The sequence below is a fragment of the Phyllobates terribilis genome, unplaced genomic scaffold (assembly GCF_046119375.1).
Source record: "Phyllobates terribilis strain yellow unplaced genomic scaffold, ASM4611937v1 Scaffold_4__5_contigs__length_816908805, whole genome shotgun sequence".
Lineage (NCBI taxonomy): Eukaryota > Metazoa > Chordata > Amphibia > Anura > Dendrobatidae > Phyllobates > Phyllobates terribilis.
Window position 1 is genome coordinate 692,823,776 of NW_027362764.1, and position 14,419 is coordinate 692,838,194.

Sequence of the window (14,419 nt, forward strand, 5' to 3'; positions counted from 1 at the left end):
CCAGAAGACTGGAGAAGAGCAAATGTTGTTCCTATCTTCAAAAAGGGGAAGAAGGTGGACCCAGGGAACTATAGGCCGGTGAGTCTGACTTCTATACCAGGAAAGATCTTTGAACAAATTATTAAACAACATGTATGTAAGTACATGGATAAGAATGAAGTGATTAACCAGAGTCAGCATGGGTTTGTAACTAACAAGTCATGTCAGACTAACTTAATTTCCTTCTATGACAGAATCACTGACTGGGTGGATCAGGGAAATGCTGTAGATATAGTATATCTTGACTTCAGCAAAGCATTTGACAAAGTATCTCACACCATCCTTATTGAAAAAATGACCAAGTATGCAATGGACCAGGCAACTGTTAGGTGGATTCATAACTGGCTTAGTGATCGGACTCAAAGGGTGGTTGTAAATGGCTTCACATCCAGCTGGATGAATGTCTCAAGTGGGGTACCACAGGGCTCTGTCCTGGGACCTGTATTGTTCAACATCTTTATCAATGATTTAGATGAAGGAATTGAGGGTAAACTGATTAAATTTGCTGATGACACAAAGCTAGGAGGGATAGCTAATACTAGAGAAGAGAGAGAGAGGATTCAAAAAGACCTAAATAAACTGGAGCAGTGGGCAGCAACCAACAGAATGGTTTTTAACAGGGAAAAATGCAAAGTACTACATCTGGGCAATAAAAATGAAAAAAGCATATACAGAATGGGAGGAATAGAGCTAAGCAACAGTACATGTGAAAAAGACTTAGGTATACTAATAGATCATAGACTGAACATGAGTCAACAGTGTGATGCAGCAGCAAAAAAGGCAAATACAATTCTGGGATGTATTAACAGAAGCATACAGTCTAGATCACGTGAAGTCATTATCGGTCTTTACTCCTCTTTGGTCAGACCTCATCTGGAATACTGTGTACAGTTTTGGGCACCACATTTTAAAAAAGACATAGAGAAACTGGAGCAAGTTCAGAGAAGAGCGACCAGAATGGTGACTGGTCTGCAAACCATGTCCTATGAGGAACGGTTGCAGGATTTGGGAATGTTTAGCTTGCAAAAAAGAAGACTGAGAGGAGACTTAATAGCTGTCTACAAATATGTCAAGGGCTGTCACATTGTAGAAGGATCATCTTTATTCTCATTTGCACAAGGAAAGACTAGAAGCAATGGGATGAAACTAAATGGGAGGAGACACAGATTAGATATTAGAAAAAACTTTTTGACAGTTAGGGTGATTAATGAGTGGAACAGGCTGCCACGAGAGGTGGTGAGTTCCCCTTCAATGGACGTCTTCAAACAGAGGCTGGACAGACATCTGTCTGAGATGATCTAGTGAATCCTGCTTTGAGCAGGGGGTTGGACCAGATGACCCAGGAGGTCCCTTCCAACTCTACCATTCTATGATTCTATGATTCTATGATAAGGACGCAACCCCGCCGCCTCTACCAGGCCTCACACCGAGCTCCTTGCCACGGCTAGGAGTGCTTATTGATCCCGCAGCCGGCCGTATGCAAATGATGGCGTTAAAAGCATCTCGCGCTGTGAAGGGGCCAGGCTTTCAGCAGCTGCCCAGGGGATGGTTTTAGAGGGCGACCGCCTAACGAGGGCCAGCAGAAGTAACGTCTTCTTCTTCAAAGAAGCTTGTGTAACTAACCCAATCAGACAGCTGCCCAGGAGCTAACCTCAGTGCTAGGAAGGAGCAGGAGGGAATTGAGGGGGTGGTTCCTGCTAAGGCCCTGAAATAATAATAAGACAGGCAGGAGAGTCTGACGCATGGTGGCGGAAAAGCTGCAGGTGCAAATAGGGAATGTGGTCTCGTGCGAGCAACTTGTGCATGCTCGCTGTGTGTGAGTGTGCGCTTCCTAGGTACGGCGCGCTGCAGACAGTCAAAAGGGTTGCTCCCTTTCATTAAAAGTTAATCCCCGGCTGCAGGCTATTAGAAAGCAACTAACCGCGCTCTACTCACCCTACCCAGGTCTACCGGTGAGTCTCGCCGCTGCTCCCGGCCTGTGGCATTGGCCGCGACGCTGACGTTCCGTCGACAGCGCGGCAGCCGATCAGTGAGCTCAGCGGCTCTGAGCGGGGCGTTCTGTCTACAAGACCTTTTTAAGGAGCCAGCAAAAAAGTGAAGAGAAAGGAAAGCACAAAAGCACCTTGTCTTACTAAGCACTGGAAAGGGCAGCCGGCAGCCGGCAACCGGACGTCAAAGTGGAAAAGCAGCAAGTGAGAGGCCTGTCTCTGCCTACGGCCACACCACCCTGAACACGCCCGATCTTGTCTGATCTCGGAAGCCAAGCAGGGTCAGGCCTGGTTAGTACTTGGATGGGAGACTGCCTGGGAATACCAGGTGCTGTAGGCTTTTGCTTTTTCTTACTTCCACCAGCAGGGGTCACTCTCCTCTATGCCTTTTTTCCATTCCTTTTTTCACAAGCGCACACATGCTCCTTTCTTCTTTTCATTTGCTTTCTCTCTTGCGCTATTTAATCCTTGCAAAATACCAGCATCCTTCTCATCACCGTGGGCCTCCAGCATTGTTGCTTATTTACTTTTAATACTAGGCTTCTTTTCACCAGGACCAGCGACTCCCGCATGACTGGAGGCAACCACCGCTGACCTGGAGGCAACCACCGGTAACCTGGAGGCCAGTTTACAGCACAACCCAAGCAAAACACCTTTGCAGGCCACACGACCCCCCCGAAGAGCAGCTCAAATTCACTCGCAACCATCTCACCCTCTTCCTTCATTCACTCCTGGGCGTTTCGCTCCACCCCAAGTTGCGGGTCCAGCTTGCTCTTTCTGTCACATCCCCGCGATGAACGGTTTAGCCTGCAGGAGACCCTGCGCCGAGCCATTTTTAAACACATCTGATGCGGCAGGCGTTTCATTGCTCAACAAACAACACCTATAGGGACGGCACAGCCTATGCATCGGTCCTTCGGAGACCGCCCCAGAACGGCCAGAGTTCTCGTCCCCACGCGAGCCTGAGGAAGGCTGGCCGGGCGATGGGCCAAGCAGCGTCTACTGGCCATACCACCTTGGATACGTCCGATCTCGGAAGCAAAGCAGAGATGGGTTCGGAAATACTTGGTTGGGACACCTCCTGAGAACACCAGGTATTGTAGACAATTTTGATGACATTTTGCCATCTTGCCCAGCTCGGCTAGCATGGAGTGGCGCCTTGCTGGACACCGACCTTACGTAAAGTAGAGGCTGGAAGTCCCAAGCCTCCCAAGCCCCCCAAGACCTCTAAGATAAGGACGCAACCCCGCCGCCTCTACCAGGCCTCACACCGAGCTCCTTGCCACGGCTAGGAGTGCTTATTGACCCCGCAGCCGGCCGTATGCAAATGATGGCGTTAAAAGCATCTCGCGCTGTGAAGGGGCCAGGCTTTCAGCAGCTGCCCAGGGGATGGTTTTAGAGGGCGACCGCCTAACGAGGGCCAGCAGAAGTAACGTCTTCTTCTTCAAAGAAGCTTGTGTAACTAACCCAATCAGACAGCTGCCCAGGAGCTAAGCTCAGTGCTAGGAAGGAGCGGGAGGGAATTGAGGGGGTGGTTCCTGCTAAGGCCCTGAAATAATAATAAGACAGGCAGGAGAGTCTGACGCATGGTGGCGGAAAAGCTGCAGGTGCAAATAGGGAATGTGGTCTCGTGCGAGCAACTTGTGCATGCTCGCTGTGTGTGAGTGTGCGCTTCCTAGGTACGGCGCGCTGCAGACAGTCAAAAGGGTTGCTCCCTTTCATTAAAAGTTAATCTCCGGCTGCAGGCTATTAGAAAGCAACTAACCGCGCTCTACTCACCCTACCCAGGTCTACCGGTGAGTCTCGCCGCTGCTCCCGGCCTGTGGCATTGGCCGCGACGCTGACGTTCCGTCGACAGCGCGGCAGCCGATCAGTGAGCTCAGCGGCTCTGAGCGGGGCGTTCTGTCTACAAGACCTTTTTAAGGAGCCAGCAAAAAAGTGAAGAGAAAGGAAAGCACAAAAGCACCTTGTCTTAGTAAGCACTGGAAAGGGCAGCCGGCAGCCGGACGTCAAAGTAGAAAAGCAGCAAGTGAGACGCCTGTCTCTGCCTACGTCCACACCACCCTGAACACACCCGATCTCGTCTGATCTTGGAATCTAAGCAGGGTTGGGGCTGGTTAGTACTTGGATGGGAGACTGCCTGGGAATACCAGGTGCTGTAGGCTTTTGCTTTTTCTTACTTCCACAAGCAGGGGTCACTCTCCTCTATGCCTTTTTTCCATTCCTTTTTTCACAAGCGCACACATGCTCCTTTCTTCTTTTCATTTGCTTTCTCTCTTGCGCTATTTAATCCTTGCAAAATACCAGCATCCTTCTCATCACCGTGGGCCTCCAGCATTGTTGCTTATTTACTTTTAATACTAGGCTTCTTTTCACCAGGACCAGCGACTCCCGCATGACTGGAGGCAACCACCGCTGACCTGGACGCAACCACCGGTAACCTGGAGGCCAGTTTACAGCACAACCCAAGCAAAACACCTTTGCAGGCCACACGACCCCCCCCCGAAGAGCAGCTCAAATTCACTCGCAACCATCTCACCCTCTTCCTTCATTCACTCCTGGGCGTTTCTCTCCACCCCAAGTTGCGGGTCCAGCTTGCTCTTTCTGTCACATCCCCGCGATGAACGGTTTAGCCTGCAGGAGACCCTGCGCCGAGCCATTTTTAAACACATATGATGCGGCAGGTGTTTCATTGCTCAACAAACAACACCTATAGGGACGGCACAGCCTATGCATGGCTCCTTCGGAGACCGCCCCAGAACGGCCAGAGTTCTCGTCCCCACGCGAGCCTGAGGAAGGCTGGCCGGGCGATGGGCCAAGCAGCGTCTACTGGCCATACCACCTTGGATACGTCCGATCTCGGAAGCAAAGCAGAGATGGGTTCGGAAATACTTGTTGGGACACCTCCTGAGAACACCAGGTATTGTAGACAATTTTGATGACGTTTTGCCATCTTGCCCAGCTCGGCTAGCATGGAGTGGCGCCTTGCTGGACACCGACCTTACGTAAAGTAGAGGCTGGAAGTCCCAAGCCTCCCAAGCCCCCCAACACCTCTAAGATAAGGACGCAACCCCGCCGCCTCTACCAGGCCTCACACCGAGCTCCTTGCCACGGCTAGGAGTGCTTATTGACCCCGCAGCCGGCCGTATGCAAATGATGGCGTTAAAAGCATCTCGCGCTGTGAAGGGGCCAGGCTTTCAGCAGCTGCCCAGGGGATGGTTTTAGAGGGCGACCGCCTAACGAGGGCCAGCAGAAGTAACGTCTTCTTCTTCAAAGAATCTTGTGTAACTAACCCAATCAGACAGCTGCCCAGGAGCTAATCTCAGTGCTAGGAAGGAGCGGGAGGGAATTGAGGGGGTGGTTCCTGCTAAGGCCCTGAAATAATAATAAGACAGGCAGGAGAGTCTGACGCATGGTGGCGGAAAAGCTGCAGGTGCAAATAGGGAATGTGGTCTCGTGCGAGCAACTTGTGCATGCTCGCTGTGTGTGAGTGTGCGCTTCCTAGGTACGGCGCGCTGCAGACAGTCAAAAGGGTTGCTCCCTTTCATTAAAAGTTAATCTAGAAAGCAACTAACCGCGCTCTACTCACCTTACCCAGGTCTACCGGTGAGTCTCGCCGCTGCTCCCGGCCTGTGGCATTGGCCTCGACGCTTACGTTCCGTCGACAGCGCGGCAGCCGATCAGTGAGCTCAGCAGCTCTGAGCGGGGCGTTCTGTCTACAAGACCTTTTTAAGGAGCCAGCAAAAAAGTGAAGAGAAAGGAAAGCACAAAAGCACCTTGTCTCACTAAGCACTGGAAAGGGCAGCCGGCGACCGGACGTCAAAGTAGAAAAGCAGCAAGTGAGAGCCCTGTCTCTGCCTACGGCCGCACCACCTTGAACACACCCTATCTTGTCTGATCTCAGAAGCTAAGCAGGGTCAGGCCTGGTTAGTACTTGGATGGGAGACCACCTGGGAATACCAGGTGCTGTAGGCTTCTGCTATTTCTTACTTCCACAAGCAGGGGTCACTCTCCTCTATGCCTTTTTTCCATTCCTTTTTTCACAAGCGCACACATGCTCCTTTCTTCTTTTCATTTGCTTTCTCTCTTGCGCTATTTAATCCTTGCAAAATACCAGCATCCTTCTCATCACCGTGGGCCTCCAGCATTGTTGCTTATTTACTTTTAATACTAGGCTTCTTTTCACCAGGACCAGCGACTCCCGGCTGACTGGAGGCAACCACCGCTGACCTGGAGGCAGCCACCGGTAACCTGGAGGCCAGTTTACAGCACAACCCAAGCAAAACACCTTTGGAGGCCACACGACCCCCCCGAAGAGCAGCTCAAATTCACTCGCAACCATCTCACCCTCTTCCTTCATTCACTCCTGGGCGTTTCGCTCCACCCCAAGTTGCGGGTCCAGCTTGCTCTTTCTGTCACATCCCCGCGATGAACGGTTTAGCCTGCAGGAGACCCTGCGCCGAGCCATTTTTAAACACATCTGATGTGGCAGGTGTTTCATTGCTCAACAAACAACACCTATAGGGACGGCACAGCCTATGCATCGGTCCTTCGGAGACCGCCCCAGAACGGCCAGAGTTCTCGTCCCCACGCGAGCCTGAGGAAGGCTGGCCGGGCGATGGGCCAAGCAGCGTCTACTGGCCATACCACCTTGGATACGTCCGATCTCGGAAGCAAAGCAGAGATGGGTTTGGAAATACTTGGTAGGGACACCTCCTGAGAACACCAGTTATTGTAGACAATTTTGATGACGTTTTGCCATCTTGCCCAGCTCGGCTAGCATGGAGTGGCGCCTTGCTGGACACCGACCTTACGTAAAGTAGAGGCTGGAAGTCCCAAGCCTCCCAAGACCTCTAAGATAAGGGCGCAACCCCGCCGCCTCTACCAGGCCTCACACCGAGCTCCTTGCCACGGCTAGGAGTGCTTATTGACCCCGCAGCCGGCCGTATGCAAATGATGGCGTTAAAAGCATCTCGCGCTGTGAAGGGGCCAGGCTTTCAGCAGCTGCCCAGGGGATGGTTTTAGAGGGCGACCGCCTAACGAGGGCCAGCAGAAGTAACGTCTTCTTCTTCAAAGAAGCTTGTGTAACTAACCCAATCAGACAGCTGCCCAGGAGCTAACCTCAGTGCTAGGAAGGAGCGGGAGGGAATTGAGGGGGTGGTTCCTGCTAAGGCCCTGAAATAATAATAAGACAGGCAGGAGAGTCTGACGCATGGTGGCGGAAAAGCTGCAGGTGCAAATAGGGAATGTGGTCTCGTGCGAGCAACTTGTGCATGCTCGCTGTGTGTGAGTGTGCGCTTCCTAGGTACGGCGCGCTGCAGACAGTCAAAAGGGTTGCTCCCTTTCATTAAAAGTTAATCCCCGGCTGCAGGCTATTAGAAAGCAACTAACCGCGCTCTACTCACCCTACCCAGGTCTACCGGTGAGTCTCGCCGCTGCTCCCGGCCTGTGGCATTGGCCGCGACGCTGACGTTCCGTCGACAGCGCGGCAGCCGATCAGTGAGCTCAGTGGCTCTGAGCGGGGCGTTCTGTCTACAAGACCTTTTTAAGGAGCCAGCAAAAAAGTGAAGAGAAAGGAAAGCACAAAAGCACCTTGTCTCACTAAGCACTGGAAAGGGCAGCCGGCAGCCGGACGTCAAAGTAGAAAAGCAGCAAGTGAGAGGCCTGTCTCTGCCTATGGCAACACCACCCTGAACACACCCGATCTTGTCTGATCTCGGAATCTTAGCAGGGTTGGGCCTGCTTAGTACTTGGATGGGAGACTGCCTGGGAATATCAGGTGCTGTAGGCTTTTGCTTTTTCTTACTTCCACCAGCAGGGGTCACTCTCCTCTATGCCTTTTTTCCATTCCTTTTTTCACAAGCGCACACATGCTCCTTTCTTCTTTTCATTTGCTTTCTCTCTTGCGCTATTTAATCCTTGCAAAATACCAGCATCCTTCTCATCACCGTGGGCCTCCAGCATTGTTGCTTATTTACTTTTAATACTAGGCTTCTTTTCACCAGGACCAGCGACTCCCGCATGACTGGAGGAAACCACCGCTGACCTGGAGGCCAGTTTACAGCACAACCCAAGCAAAACACCTTTGCAGGCCACACGACCCCCCCGAAGAGCAGCTCAAATTCACTCGCAACCATCTCACCCTCTTCCTTCATTCACTCCTGGGCGTTTCGCTCCACCCTAAGTTGTTGGTCCAGCTTGCTCTTTCTGTCACATCCCCGCGATGAACGGTTTAGCCTGCAGGAGACCCTGCGCCGAGCCATTTTTAAACACATCTGATGCGGCAGGTGTTTCATTGATCAACAAACAACACCTATAGGGACGGCACAGCCTATGCATCAGTCCTTCGGAGACCGCCCCAGAACGGCCAGAGTTCTCGTCCCCACGCAAGCCTGAGGAAGGCTGGCCGGTCGATGGGCCAAGCAGCGTCTACTGGCCATACCACCTTGGATACGTCCGATCTCGGAAGCAAAGCAGAGATGGGTTCGGAAATACTTGGTTGGGACACCTCCTGAGAACACCAGGTATTGTAGACAATTTTGATGACGTTTTGCCATCTTGCGCAGCTCGGCTAGCATGGAGTGGCGCCTTGCTGGACACCGACCTTACGTAAAGTAGAGGCTGGAAGTCCCAAGCCTCCCAAGCCCCCCAAGACCTCTAAGATAAGGACGCAACCCCGCCGCCTCTACCAGGCCTCACACCGAGCTCCTTGCCACAGCTCGGAGTGCTTATTGACCCCGCAGCCGGCCGTATGCAAATGATGGCGTTAAAAGCATCTCGCGCTGTGAAGGGGCCAGGCTTTCAGCAGCTGCCCAGGGGATGGTTTTAGAGGGCGACCGCCTAACGAGGGCCAGCAGAAGTAACGTCTTCTTCTTCAAAGAAGCTTGTGTAACTAACCCAATCAGACAGCTGCCCAGGAGCTAACCTCAGTGCTAGGAAGGAGCGGGAGGGAATTGAGGGGGTGGTTCCTGCTAAGGCCCTGAAATAATAATAAGACAGGCAGGAGAGTCTGACGCATGGTGGCGGAAAAGCTGCAGGTGCAAATAGGGAATGTGGTCTCGTGCGAGCAACTTGTGCATGCTCGCTGTGTGTGAGTGTGCGCTTCCTAGGTACGGCGCTCTGCAGACAGTCAAAAGGGTTGCTCCCTTTCATTAAAAGTTAATCCCTGGCTGCAGGCTATTAGAAAGCAACTAACCGCGCTCTACTCACCCTACCCAGGTCTACCGGTGAGTCTCGCCGCTGCTCCCGGCCTGTGGCATTGGCCGCGACGCTGACGTTCCGTCGACAGCGCGGCAGCCGATCAGTGAGCTCAGCGGCTCTGAGCGGGGCGTTCTGTCTACAAGACCTTTTTAAGGAGCCAGCAAAAAAGTGAAGAGAAAGGAAAGCACAAAAGCACCTTGTCTCACTAAGCACTGGAAAGGGCAGCCGGCAGTCGGACGTCAAAGTAGAAAAGCAGCAAGTGAGAGGCCTGTCTCTGCCTACGGCCACACCTCCCTGAACACACCCAATCTCGTCTGATCTTGGAAGCTAAGCAGGGTTGGGCCTGGTTAGTACTTGGATGGGAGACCACCTGGGAATACCAGGTGCTGTAGGCTTTTGCCTTTTCTTACTTCCACAAGCAGGGGTCACTCTCCTCTATGCCTTTTTTCCATTCCTTTTTTCACAAGCCCACACATGCTCCTTTCTTCTTTTCATTTGCTTTCTCTCTTTCGCTATTTAATCCTTGCAAAATACCAGCATCCTTCTCATCACCGTGGGCCTCCAGCATTGTTGCTTATTTACTTTTAATACTAGGCTTCTTTTCACCAGGACCAGCGACTCCCGCATGACTGGAGGCAACCACCGCTGACCTGGAGGCCAGTTTACAGCACAACCCAAGCAAAACAGCTTTGCAGGCCACACGACCCCCCCGAAGAGCAGCTCAAATTCACTCGCAACCATCTCACCCTCTTCCTTCATTCACTCCTGGGCGTTTCGCTCCACCCCAAGTTGTTGGTCCAGCTTGCTCTTTCTGTCACATCCCCGCGATGAACGGTTTAGCCTGCAGGAGACCCTGCGCCGAGCCATTTTTAAACACATCTGATGCGGCAGGTGTTTCATTGCTCAACAAACAACACCTATAGGGACGGCACAGCCTATGCATCGGTCCTTCGGAGACCGCCCCAGAACGGCCAGAGTTCTCGTCCCCACGCAAGCCTGAGGAAGGCTGGCCGGTCGATGGGCCAAGCAGCGTCTACTGGCCATACCACCTTGGATACGTCCGATCTCGGAAGCAAAGCAGAGATGGGTTAGGAAATACTTGGTTGTGTCACCTCCTGAGAACACCAGGTATTGTAGACAATTTTGATGACGTTTTGCCATCTTGCGCAGCTTGGCTAGCATGGAGTGGCGCCTTGCTGGACACCGACCTTACGTAAAGTAGAGGATGGAAGTCCCAAGCCTCACAAGCCCCCCAAGACCTCTAAGATAAGGACGCAACCCCGCCGCCTCTACCAGGCCTCACACCGAGCTCCTTGCCACGGCTAGGAGTGCTTATTGACCCCGCAGCCGGCCGTATGCAAATGATGGCGTTAAAAGCATCTCGCGCTGTGAAGGGGCCAGGCTTTCAGCAGCTGCCCAGGGGATGGTTTTAGAGGGCGACCGCCTAACGAGGGCCAGCCAGTCTTCTTCTTCAAAGAAGCTTGTGTAACTAACCCAATCAGACAGCTGCCCAGGAGCTAACCTCAGTGCTAGGAAGGAGCGGGAGGGAATTGAGGGGGTGGTTCCTGCTAAGGCCCTGAAATAATAATAAGACAGGCAGGAGAGTCTGACGCATGGTGGCGGAAAAGCTGCAGGTGCAAATAGGGAATGTGGTCTCGTGCGAGCAACTTGTGCATGCTCGCTGTGTGTGAGTGTGCGCTTCCTAGGTACGGCGCGCTGCAGACAGTCAAAAGGGTTGCTCCCTTTCATTAAAAGTTAATCCCCGGCTGCAGGCTATTAGAAAGCAACTAACCGCGCTCTACTCACCCTACCCAGGTCTACCGGTGAGTCTCGCCGCTGCTCCCGGCCTGTGGCATTGGCCGCGACGCTGACGTTCCGTCGACAGCGCGGCAGCCGATCAGTGAGCTCAGCGGCTCTGAGCGGGGCGTTCTGTCTACAAGACCTTTTTAAGGAGCCAGCAAAAAAGTGAAGAGAAAGGAAAGCACAAAAGCACCTTGTCTCACTAAGCACTGGAAAGGGCAGCCGGCAGTCGGACGTCAAAGTAGAAAAGCAGCAAGTGAGAGGCCTGTCTCTGCCTACGGCCACACCACACTGAACACACCCAATCTCGTCTGATCTTGGAATCTAAGCAGGGTTGGGCCTGGTTAGTACTTGTATGGGAGACCGCCTGGGAATACCGGGTGCTGTAGGCTTTTGCTTTTTCTTACTTCCACAAGCAGGGGTCACTCTCCTCTATGCCTTTTTTCCATTCCTTTTATCACAAGCGCACACATGCTCCTTTCTTCTTTTCATTTGCTTTCTCTCTTGCGCTATTTAATCCTTGCAAAATACCAGCATCCTTCTCATCACCGTGGGCCTCCAGCATTGTTGCTTATTTACTTTTAATACTAGGCTTCTTTTCACCAGGACCAGCGACTCCCGCATGACTGGAGGCAACCACCGCTGACCTGGAGGCCAGTTTACAGCACAACCCAAGCAAAACAGCTTTGCAGGCCACACGACCCTCCCGAAGAGCAGCTCAAATTCACTCGCAACCATCTCACCCTCTTCCTTCATTCACTCCTGGGCGTTTCGCTCCACCCCAAGTTGTTGGTCCAGCTTGCTCTTTCTGTCACATCCCCGCGATGAACGGTTTAGCCTGCAGGAGACCCTGCGCCGAGCCATTTTTAAACACATCTGATGCGGCAGGTGTTTCATTGCTCAACAAACAACACCTATAGGGACGGCACAGCCTATGCATCGGTCCTTCGGAGACCGCCCCAGAACGGCCAGAGTTCTCGTCCCCACGCAAGCCTGAGGAAGGCTGGCCGGTCGATGGGACAAGCAGCGTCTACTGGCCATACCACCTTGGATACGTCCAATCTCGGAAGCAAAGCAGAGATGGGTTCGGAAATACTTGGTTGGGACACCTCCTGAGAACACCAGGTATTGTAGACAATTTTGATGACGTTTTGCCATCTTGCGCAGCTCGGCTAGCATGGAGTGGCGCCTTGCTGGACACCGACCTTACGTAAAGTAGAGGCTGGAAGTCCCAAGCCCCCCAAGACCTCTAAGATAAGGACGCAACCCCGCCGCCTCTACCAGGCCTCACACCGAGCTCTTTGCCACGGCTAGGAGTGCTTATTGACCCCGCAGCCGGCCGTATGCAAATGATGGCGTTAAAAGCATCTCGCGCTGTGAAGGGGCCAGGCTTTCAGCAGCTGCACAGGGGATGGTTTTAGAGGGCGACCGCCTAACGAGGGCCAGCAGAAGTAACGTCTTCTTCTTCAAAGAAGCTTGTGTAACTAACCCAATCAGACAGCTGCCCAGGAGCTAACCTCAGTGCTAGGAAGGAGCGGGAGGGAATTGAGGGGGTGGTTCCTGCTAAGGCCCTGAAATAATAATAAGACAGGCAGGAGAGTCTGACGCATGGTGGCGGAAAAGCTGCAGGTGCAAATAGGGAATGTGGTCTCGTGCGAGCAACTTGTGCATGCTCGCTGTGTGTGAGTGTGCGCTTCCTAGGTACGGCGCGCTGCAGACAGTCAAAAGGGTTGCTCCCTTTCATTAAAAGTTAATCTAGAAAGCAACTAACTGCGCTCTACTCACCCTACCCAGGTCTACCGGTGAGTCTCGCCGCTGCTCCCGGCCTGTGGCATTGGCCTCGACGCTTACGTTCCGTCGACAGCGCGGCAGCCGATCAGTGAGCTCAGCGGCTCTGAGCGGGGCGTTCTGTCTACAAGACCTTTTTAAGGAGCCAGCAAAAAAGTGAAGAGAAAGGAAAGCACAAAAGCACCTTGTCTTACTAAGCACTGGAAAGGGCAGCCGGCAACCGGACGTCAAAGTAGAAAAGCAGCAAGTGAGAGTCCTGTCTCTGCCTATGGCCACACCACCCTGAACACACCCGATCTCGTCTGATCTTGGAATCTAAGCAGGGTTGGGGCTGGTTAGTATGTGGATGGGAGACCGCCTGGGAATACCAGGTGCTGTAGGCTTTTGCTTTTTCTTACTTCCACAAGCAGGGGTCACTCTCCTCTATGCCTTTTTTCCATTCCTTTTTTCACAAGCGCACACATGCTCCTTTCTTCTTTTCATTTGCTTTCTCTCTTGCGCTATTTAATCCTTGCAAAATACCAGCATCCTTCTCTTCACCGTGGACCTCCAGCATTGTTGCTTATTTACTTTTAATACTAGGCTTCTTTTCACCAGGACCAGCGACTCCCGCATGACTGGAGGCAACCACCGCTGACCTGGAGGCAACCACCGGTAACCTGGAGGCCAGTTTACAGCACAACCCAAGCAAAACACCTTTGCAGGCCACACGACCCCCCCGAAGAGCAGCTCAAATTCACTCGCAACCATCTCACCCTCCTCCTTCATTCACTCCTGGGCGTTTCGCTCCACCCCAAGTTGCGGGTCCAGCTTGCTCTTTCTGTCACATCCCCGCGATGAACGGTTTAGCCTGCAGGAGACCCTGCGCCGAGCCATTTTTAAACACATCTGATGCGGCAGGTGTTTCATTGCTCAACAAACAACACCTATAGGGACGGCACAGCCTATGCATCGGTCCTTCGGAGACCGCCCCAGAACGGCCAGAGTTCTCGTCCCCACGCAAGCCTGAGGAAGGCTGGCCGGGCGATGGGCCAAGCAGCGTCTACTGGCCATATCACCTTGGATACGTCCGATCTCGGAAGCAAAGCAGAGATGAGTTCGGAAATACTTGGTTGGGACACCTCCTGAGAACACCAGGTATTGTAGACAATTTTGATGACGTTTTGCCATCTTGCCCAGCTCGGCTAGCATTGAGTGGCGCCTTGCTGGACACCGACCTTACGTAAAGTAGAGGCTGGAAGTCCCAAGCCTCCCAAGCCCCCCAAGACCTCTAAGATAAGGACGCAACCCCGCCGCCTCTACCAGGCCTCACACCGAGCTCCTTGCCACGGCTAGGAGCGCTTATTGACCCCGCAGCCGGCCGTATGCAAATGATGGCGTTAAAAGCATCTCGCGCTGTGAAGGGGCCAGGCTTTCAGCAGCTGCCCAGGGGATGGTTTTAGAGGGCGACCGCCTAACGAGGGCCAGCAGAAGTAACGTCTTCTTCTTCAAAGAAGCTTGTGTAACTAACCCAATCAGACAGCTGCCCAGGAGCTAAGCTCAGTGCTAGGAAGGAGCGGGAGGGAATTGAGGGGGTGGTTCCTGCTAAGGCCCTGAAATAATAA

The 14,419-nt window shown here is 52.9% G+C and overlaps 3 non-coding genes and 4 pseudogenes across 3 annotated transcripts; all 7 read left to right on the top strand.

Moving 5' to 3' along the window:
• The first annotated feature begins 2,248 nt into the window (after nt 1-2,248).
• On the top strand, nt 2,249-2,367 carry LOC141266866 (5S ribosomal RNA). The gene has a single exon (XR_012320887.1). It is a non-coding gene; the product is annotated as a 5S ribosomal RNA (ribosomal RNA).
• A 1,706-nt stretch (nt 2,368-4,073) lies between these two features.
• Nucleotides 4,074-4,192, top strand: LOC141267736 (5S ribosomal RNA; annotated as a pseudogene).
• Nucleotides 4,193-5,883: 1,691 nt separating this feature from the next.
• On the top strand, nt 5,884-6,002 carry LOC141268068 (5S ribosomal RNA; annotated as a pseudogene).
• Nucleotides 6,003-7,699: 1,697 nt separating this feature from the next.
• Nucleotides 7,700-7,818, top strand: LOC141267996 (5S ribosomal RNA; annotated as a pseudogene).
• A 1,685-nt stretch (nt 7,819-9,503) lies between these two features.
• LOC141266654 (5S ribosomal RNA) lies at nt 9,504-9,622 on the top strand. The gene has a single exon (XR_012320684.1). It is a non-coding gene; the product is annotated as a 5S ribosomal RNA (ribosomal RNA).
• A 1,678-nt stretch (nt 9,623-11,300) lies between these two features.
• LOC141266715 (5S ribosomal RNA) lies at nt 11,301-11,419 on the top strand. Its single transcript, XR_012320742.1, has one exon. It is a non-coding gene; the product is annotated as a 5S ribosomal RNA (ribosomal RNA).
• Nucleotides 11,420-13,079: 1,660 nt separating this feature from the next.
• On the top strand, nt 13,080-13,198 carry LOC141267929 (5S ribosomal RNA; annotated as a pseudogene).
• Nucleotides 13,199-14,419: the final 1,221 nt, after the last annotated feature.